This window comes from Dermacentor silvarum, chromosome 4 (assembly GCF_013339745.2).
Source record: "Dermacentor silvarum isolate Dsil-2018 chromosome 4, BIME_Dsil_1.4, whole genome shotgun sequence".
NCBI lineage: Eukaryota > Metazoa > Arthropoda > Arachnida > Ixodida > Ixodidae > Dermacentor > Dermacentor silvarum.
This window is the reverse complement of record NC_051157.2, coordinates 127,752,063-127,760,118: the sequence shown is the minus strand read 5'-3', so window position 1 is coordinate 127,760,118 and position 8,056 is coordinate 127,752,063. Positions and strand designations below refer to the sequence as shown.

At 50.4% G+C, this 8,056-nt stretch overlaps 2 non-coding genes across 2 annotated transcripts; both read right to left on the bottom strand.

The window, feature by feature from the left end:
* Positions 1–2,238: 2,238 nt before the first annotated feature.
* On the bottom strand, positions 2,239–2,312 carry Trnai-aau (transfer RNA isoleucine (anticodon AAU)). Its single transcript has one exon. It is a non-coding gene; the product is annotated as a tRNA-Ile (tRNA).
* A 4,933-nt stretch (positions 2,313–7,245) lies between these two features.
* Trnac-gca (transfer RNA cysteine (anticodon GCA)) lies at positions 7,246–7,325 on the bottom strand. Its single transcript is given in 2 exon segments — positions 7,246–7,280; positions 7,290–7,325. It is a non-coding gene; the product is annotated as a tRNA-Cys (tRNA).
* Between the last annotated feature and the right edge of the window lie 731 nt (positions 7,326–8,056).

Here is an 8,056-nt window from a genome sequence, read left to right as displayed (position 1 = left end):
GGGCATGGCTATCTCGTTGAAAGTGCGTGTATTGCGGTCTGTTCCCGTAGGTGTATGCTGCCAATATCCTCTAAGCCATTGTCATGAACCAGACCGTTAACAATTGTGCGCTCCTATCACGCACAGGCGTACACTTCACTCTATCGGCAGCGGCACACACACAGTTGAAATCGCCCACAAGCAAAAGCAGTTTGTCACAAACAATGTAGGACTCTAGACGGTTAAAAAAAACGCGGCGTTCGGAGTCTACATTTGGTGAATACACGCATATAATGCGCCACATAACTTCGAAAACAAAAAGTCTACTACGAGAAGGCGACCACTCGGACAAGAAAAAATTGACTCCACGATGATTCCTAAACTATTGCGGAGAAACAGGACGCACCCACCCGATTTGCCAACAGAATGGCAAAACGCAGACATTGAAGTGTGCACGAAATGTGGACACCATACGCTCAGCAGATTCCTCGCTGTCGATCTTCGTCTCTTGGACGGCTACAATGTCCAGATCGTTGTCAGCGAGAAGACGATTAAGTTGACATTGACGCCTTCGAGCGCCAAGGCCCTGACATTGAGAGTCGCTACGCGTAATGCTACGTCAAGTTTCGTCGCCATGCGCTAGGAAAAAAGGCCGGTGACATACATTGCACACCATACTTGATTCCACAGGGAGCACTGTACTGCGTCGCCATTCCTCGAGTCCGTGTGGAGGCGTCGGGAAAAACCGCAGGCATTCCTTTGCCGGCAGTTCCAAAGCAGTGCACACCGTCTAGTGGATACACTTGCCGCCACAACGGGAAAGAAAACCACATGCACCCACTCACACACGCACAGGAATACACTGCAAGACTACGGAGGCGGTTTGTCCGCCTGTCGTGTCTCGGCCGCTAAGTTGGGCCGCGGGTTTAGGGTAGAGCGCCGAATTCCTGGGGTTTTCGGCGGCGGCTCGTCACTGCCACCACCGGCTCTTGCTTTTCACCGACGAACTCCTCGCGGGAGCGCTTCCCAGCTGTCAGAGCGGCAGCCTCCTGGTTGAAATCCATGGTCTCGGGGTTCTTGGGCTCCATGTTGTCGGGAGTTTGTCCGCAGCTGTCGTCTTATCCTCTAGCGTGCCGTTTTCCGGCTGAACCTCACGTTGCACTTGCACGGCCGCCGCTACTGCATTGGACGTCGTCGCACTCTGCTTCGTCAGTGGCGTCAACGTAGGCCTATCCCGCGTCGCTGGTTGCCCAGTTTCACGGGCTGCATCCTCCGCATCCGCCTCGTCCATTAGCAGCTCAGACGAGTCTTCACTTGTACCGGGGCCAGCGATGCACGCATAAGTGCGGGCACATTGGCCCTCTTCGTGGCCGAACCGTCGGCAGGCTCCGCAACGTGGGACCCGACAATCTTTACGGATGTGGCCCGTATTACGACAGCGAAGGCATAACGGAGGCCTACCTGGAACGACGACGAGCGCCAACCCACCGCTAACGTTGAGCTGGTGCGGCAAGTCGTCGAGCTTCACGCCAGCTTTCAGCTTAAGTGTGACGAGCCTCGTTGTGGAGCCCTTCTCTGACATGCCCCGCACACGCCAATGCTCCCGGAAACTTCGGTGACTTTCCCGTATGACGCAAAGGCGGCTCGTACGTCTTCGTCCGGCACGTTGTGTAGCAGCCAGTGAAGCTTGAGTCGCACGTCCTGGTTCGCGGGATCGATCACCAGGCAGCGGTTTCCTTTCACAAGTACCTCACCGACGCTGACAATCTTCGTTACCGCTTCAGAATCCTTAAGAGTAACGGCCCAGACGTGGCTCATCCGATACGCCCCCAGGGCGATAACATCGGCGAGCAGTTCATGCTGAGCTAACGTGTCCCGGAAATCCTCGACCCGATACGGGCGGGCCCTGATATCGGCGTGCAAAAAACAGTATTTACAACGAAACGCCCTGTAGGCAGTCCTGCAAAACCCCGGGTATGAACTTTCCTCTTCGGTAGCCCTGTTACCGCGGCCAGGCATGGCCGTTGAAGCCGCTCCTACGGAGCCCGTCATCACACGTCCGTTCACTGCGGTGGCCGGAAGTAGAATCCTTAGCTAGCAGGCCACATGCGAAGATAGATGAAGCAGTTAAACGACAAATGTGAGTCGCCCTTGTGGCGCGTGGGTGGCGGCTGCGCGAGACAAAAAAACCGACTGCGCATAAAGAAAAAGTAAAAAATAACGACTGAAGGCGTTAGAGTGCGCATAAAAGGAACACCATGGCCTGCGAAGGGATCGAACCTACGACCTTCGCGTAATTAGCACGACGCTCTAACCGACTGAGCTAGCAGGCCATTTTTTTATTGCCGGTCTTTGACAATTTACAGAGCACACACTAGAGAAAAATAGCACAAAAATAACTACAAACATATTGAAAAACAGAAAAAACCACCTGTACTACATGGACTGGCGTAATCTAACTAAAGTTATTTTAAAGCTGTCAGAGGTTCTATCCTCGACAGCCAATCGGGTACACAATCTTGTATTTTCTTAATTTCTATGAAACGAGACATACTTTGTCGAAAATAAGTACGAGCAGGCCTAGCATCTGGGTCGCAATGGTACCCAGCCATTCGTGCCCGCCATAAACAGTGGAGGCCATGGAGCATTATTAAATCGTATGGTACCCCGTCCTCATTCTTTATCGCTAGGTACCTGATCCCATGCGGATTCAACGGAAACTCCTTCTTGATTGTCCGTTTTAGGACGTCCCAGAAGTACACCCCTTCCCAGCAATGCAAGAACACATGATCTACTGTTTCAGGTTGCTTGCAAATCAAGCAGTGTGGGCTCCATGGTACAAGGAAGCCGCGTTCTTCCATGAATGTCTTCACTGACAGTGTTTCTGTGTGTAGCCTAAAAAAGAACGTTTTTGCCCCAGTAGGCACCTCCATTCTTTTCACCCGTTTAAGGACATCCTGTCCTGGTCCTCCACTGTATATCGCTCTGTACAATGGCACTGGAAATATAATATCGCATACATCTTTATATAATGTCTTTCTTTTCACGTCAGAAAGATAATCGAAAGAAAAACGCACAGAAAGAAAGCGCACACTATCGACTACTTCTTTAAGATAGCCGCGCATCGCCCCTGGCATACTATTAGTACTAACAATGAGTGCCGGCAAGGCGTCTATTAACCTGAGCTGTAATACCGTACGCAGAAATGGATCACGCACACCTCGAAAAAACAAAAATCTATTGACCAGCTGTCGTACAAAAAGATGCGCCAAGCCCAGCCCCCCTTCCTTCACTCGCCTGAACAGGTTTGTTCGGCTACATCTTTCCCAGCTAGATTCCCAGATAAAAACGGCGAACACTCTATGCAACCTTTGTACATTTACCCTTGAACAAAACAACGTCTGCATGACGTACCACAACTTCGTAATGAAAAACATATTGCATACAGTTGCCTTTGCAAAAATGGACAGGTTGATGCCTTTCCACCTGTCTGCTTTCTCTCTTGTTTCTTTTATTTGGTTCGTCCAGTATTCCTCGCTGTGTTGTAACCGTCCAAGGGAACACCCAGATACTTGGTAGGGTTTTCACCCAGCTCACATTAGCAAAGTTGTCTGGGGCCGAAGACCACTCTCCGTGCCACAAACCGAGGGATTTACCCCACTTCACTTTACTGCCCGTCACATCACAAAACTGTTTCGCAACGCGTATTGTTTCCGTTACACTTTCTCTGTTTGTACAACACACGGCGATATCATCTGCATATGCCAGGAGCTTGACTTCTGTGGCTGCCAAGCTATAACCGCGTATATGAGCATTCTCTATTATTGCAAAACACATCGTTTCTATGTAAATAGCAAACAAAAGAGGACTGAGGGGCAGCCTTGACGCACAGAACGCATGACGTTAATGGGGGCCCCCACTGATTTATTCACAATTAAGTGTGTTGTGCAGTTCTGATACGCCAACGCCACTCCCTCAGTGATAATGGCACCCACATTAACGTGTTCCAGAATGGCAAACAAAATATCATGAGAAACACATTCAAACGCTTTCTCTAGGTCAAGCTGGAGCACTGCGACGCCATCGTAAGTGATGTCACAGCACTCGAGCACGCACCGCATCGTGTGAATATTCGAAAAAATTGACCTCCCTTTGATCCCACACGTTTGGTGGTCTGCAACTATTTCTTTGATGACGCCTTTAAGTCTGGCTGCCAAAACCTTCATGAAAATCTTATAGTCGACATTGGTTAAAGATATTGGCCTATAAGATGTCACGATCATATGTTTCTCCGCTTTGTCACTCTTAGGTATCAAGATGGTATGCGCTTTACCAAAAGAAGGCGGCAAAGCTTTGTTCACATACGTTGCGTTAAACAGGTCTGTTAGCAGGGGCGACAGTTCTTTCTTGAAGGCTTTATAAAAACACGCGCTCAGACCGTCAGGTCCGGGTGATTTGCCATTGTTCAAATCATTTATTGCTTTTACGACTTCGTGTTCTCTTATAGTCCCTTCTAATCGGTCCTTCGTGTCGTCACTCAATCGCGGCATGCGACTGAGAAAGGCCGTTTTGAACTCATCTACATTGGCTTCTTGATATGCAAACAGTGACTGGTAATACTCTAAAAACGCTCGGCCTATGCTCTTATTATCGTCGACGAGTGTGCCATTCCACGAGATCTTATCGACATGATTACGTCGACCATGAGCTTTTTCAAGTCCTAGTGCCCTTTTGGTGGGCGTCTCTCCCGCTACTAATGCGTTTGCTCTTGCTCGCACAATCGCACCTTGATAGCGTTCTTTGTCCAACTGTTCAATTTTTTCTTTGATGGTTCGCATATCTTGCTTATACGCCCCTGGCTCTTCGCACTCCAGCGCTGTCAGCTGATTAAGTATCTTTCGTAATTCTCGTTCTTTCATTTCCCTATCACACTTTAAGCAGCTCGATCTTTCTATTGCTTTCATTTTTACCTTCTGTTTGAACCATTCCCATTTCTCTGCTATTGTTTCAATACATTCATCGCTTAATTCCATAACGACCTCATGAATTGCGTCTACAAATGGCGCGTCCTTTAGTAGTAAGGCGTTCATTTTCCATTGGTCCCAGTTGAAAGATTGACTCTTCTTCTTCATTCCTATGGTACACATCACCAAGCAGTGATCTGAGAACGACACAGGTGCGACAGAATAACTGTGGCACATTGGAATCATGTCTTGTGACATGTACAAGCGGTCTAACCGCGCATGACTACTGCCTTGAAATCGTGTATACATCACCTCCCGCTCCCCCTCAAGACTCTCACATACATCGTCTAGTTCACTTTCGCTAATCAGCCTAGACAATATATGACTGCTTTTATCGCGGATACCGGCATTATTGGATCGATCCCGAGCCCTCAAAACACATTTGAAATCCCCCCAAAAAATCATGCACTTATCACGGCTAATGTACTGAAAAAGATTCGAAAAAAATACAGCACGCTCTTCTACAACATTTGGCGCATATACGCATTAACTCTGAATTCGACTCCACCACAAACAAAGTGGCAAACGACCATTCTTCCCGTCTGACATGAAAATACACTTTCAACCACAAGGTCGGGTAACTTCTTAATAAACAGGATGCATCCAGCTGACGTCCCTACCGCGTGGCTCACGACCGCATAATATCTAGACGTGAAACGCTGCACCATGCTCCCGGTCTCCTCCTCCCCGTCTACCTTGGTCTCCTGGACAGCTAGAACGTCTATGTCTTGGTCAGTGGCCAACCGTAGGACTTGACTCTGCCTACGCCTAGCCGCCAGCCCTCTAACGTTTAGAGTTGCAATACTGAGTGACGGATTAGGAGCCATGATGAACTAGAGAATGAGGTAGGCCCGGAGCATGGTGCTTACCCCTCACGACCAGCCGTCGGCTAGCCGTCTCCGGGACCACCCGGTTTCTCGTCGTTGTTTGTCTGCTGGGCTTGGTCCCCAGGCTTTCTGTCGGACGGAAAGTTCGGCTTTGGTTTGAAGCTCGACCGCCTCCCGAGAGGCGATTTCGCCGGCGGCCCATCACTGGAGCTGGTTGCCGCGTTGTCCTTGTCCTCGGCCTCATCACGGGGACGCTTGAAGGTGGCTCCGAGACTAGCAGCCCGGTCACCGTCGATAGCGGCCTCGCCCTGTTTCATCGGTGCATCGTCGTCGTCGTCTCCTTCGTCTTCACTTGCGCCTTCCTTTGCATGGACAGCTTCCGCGTCGACCCGTGCCGGCGCAGTCACTTGCTCCGTAGTTTCCTTTCCCTTGGCGTCAACGCCCTCCGGTACCGACCCAGAACCTGTCGCTGGGTGCACAAGGTCTCCGGCTCCCTTAGCAGCGTCTTTGGTCTCGACCACATCCATGACGAGTTCTGCTGCCTCTTGACTCGCGGCTGGGCCAGTCGCGGTAGCGTAGGTCTTGACGCATTCGGTGTCAATGTGCCCGTAACGTCGGCACCGGGAGCAGCGTGGCACCTTACACTCCCGCCGCACGTGCCCAGTGCCTTGGCAGCGGAGGCACTGCATCGGCCGACCGGGTACCACCACCAAGGCCAACTCTCCGGCAACACGTATCTGGTGAGGAATATCTTCCACTTTCAGGCCGCTCTTCAGCTTGAGAAGAACAGTCCTCGTGGTGGAACATTTGTCTGCGACACCTTGGACGCGCCACTTCTCTCGACTCACCTCTTCTACCTTGCCGAAGGCCGCCAATGCAGTCCGGACGTCTTCCTCGGCCACACCGTGCAGCAGCCAGTGAAGTCTGAGCTTCACCTGCTGATCCTGAGGGTCGACGATCACACATCGCCGCCCCTTCACCTGAAGTTCTTTCAAGGCCAGCAGGCGCTTCGTTGCAGCTGCGTCACTGAGGGTCACCGCCCACACATGATTAACTTGGTAGGCCCCAAGGCACACAATTTCCGGCAGCAGGCTCGTAGGCTTTAGGGCATCCCTAAAATCCTCGACCTTGTAAGGCCTCGCTCGTACATCACCATGCAGAAACACGGTGTTATTCACTATTCGTCCTTTTGGCAGTTGAGGCAAAATAAACTGGTATTCCATTTCTTCGTCGTTGCTCTACCTGTTTCCGCGGCCAAAAGTAACCGCTGTCGCTGCCCTTGAAGAGGCCATGATCCCACCAACCGTCACGCTCGGTGGCCGAAAGCAGAATGAACCACCGACACCCTGTGACGGACCTTCATACGTAGTTCGGACAGGTGCGCAACATGACTTAGCGTCACTAAAAAAGAAAACTGCGTCGGCCGGGAATCGAACCCGGGCCACCCGCGTGGCCCCGCGTGCAGGCGAGTATTCTACCACTGAACCACCGACGCCTTTTTTTTTATTACCGGTAAGCAGCGGTACATAGGAATAGCAACATAACTAACATATGTACACGAACAGATGGACTTCATATCCGTTAAGTATAAATAATAAGCACAAGCAGCCTGTCATACTGTAACAGGCTTTGTTCAGAATTCTTTAAGATTGGCCAGGGGTTCCATCCTGGCCATCCAAAGTGGGGGACACTCTTGTGTTGCAACCACATCAAGAAAACGTCTTATGTGTTCCCGGAAATACACACGGGCTGGTCTTCTATCGGGATCGCAATAGAAGCCTGCCATGCGGGAGCGCCATATACAGTAGAGGCCAGTCAGCATAATCTGATCAAAAGGTGTTCCGTCATCGTCATCTATCGGCAAAAACCTGATGCCATGTGGGTCAAGAGGAAATTCTTTCTTTATTGTGCGCTGTAAAACATCCCAGAAGTATACTCCTTCCCAGCAGTGTAGGAAAACATGGTCGATGGTTTCAGGTTGTTTGCAAATTATACATTGTGAGCCCCATAGCATGTAAAAGCCTCTTTCTTCTAGGAACGTTGCAACTGAAAGTGTACCTGTGTGTAGTTTGAAAAAGAAACTTTTCATACCTGGCGGTACCTGCATTCGTTTGACGCGTTTAAAAACATTCTGGCCTGGGCCTCGACTGTATATGGCTCTGTACAGAGGCGGGGGGAAAAGGCTGTCCATTGTATCGTTGCGCAGCTTTTTCCTTGACACCTTAA